Source organism: Limanda limanda, chromosome 12 (genome assembly GCF_963576545.1).
Source record: "Limanda limanda chromosome 12, fLimLim1.1, whole genome shotgun sequence".
Classification (NCBI taxonomy): Eukaryota; Metazoa; Chordata; class Actinopteri; order Pleuronectiformes; family Pleuronectidae; genus Limanda; species Limanda limanda.
Window position 1 is genome coordinate 17,656,063 of NC_083647.1, and position 884 is coordinate 17,656,946.

The window sequence follows — 884 nt, forward strand, 5'->3', positions numbered from 1 at the left end:
TTGCCTTTCTTGTACTTGCAGTTACACCAGCTTCCCCTTCTTGGTGAGCAAATAGTTCCACAGACGTTCTCTGTGGTTTTAGTTTGTGAACTTTTACAATAAAAGGAAAAATGTTGTGTTACTGGCTGCAAGAGCAAAGTTCTTTTTCAGAGCGGAACGGAAATTCATTAATTCAAATTCATTCAACTGAATATTTTTCAGGGTTTGCTTTTATCTTTTTGAGATTGATTGGCTATTTGAGTCAGTTGCCGCCTTAATGCTTTTAATGATTCCGTGCATCACTTGAATACTTCACAAGAAGAAGAGAAGTTAAAAACTGCAAAACATCTAAAAATAATAACTTGAAATCTAATAAAATCTGAAAAATAAATACAAATAATTAATCAATATATAAATATACTTATAGACATATGTCTCCCGGTATATGTATCGGATTGCCTCAATGTGTGAAGGGAAATCATCACACATTGAGTCGTCAAAGCAAACCCTTCATCAGCCGTCTCCCTTCATTTCCTGTTTGACATGAAGTCTCAACCAAACTGAAACCCACATGATCCCAGTCATAATGAGAGCAGGACGCCTGCCACGCAGACTTCACCACACGACTGCACCCTGAGGGCATTTAAGGTTGTAAAGTGTGGCCCTGAAACCAAACCGACAAATGCTCCTGTAGCATGATGGCAGTATTTGCAGACCGACCTCTGCTCAAGTCGCAGTGAGTGTGCAGAAAGCCTCCCTGCAGTATGCATTTAATGGCAGGACTATTACAAACTTTAAAAAATATAAAAACATTCCAAACTACCTCACTGCTCTTTATCTATGCAGGAGCACCTAAAACCAGTTGCTCAATAAAGTCTTTCAGTTGTGACCTGACGCCAAATTCC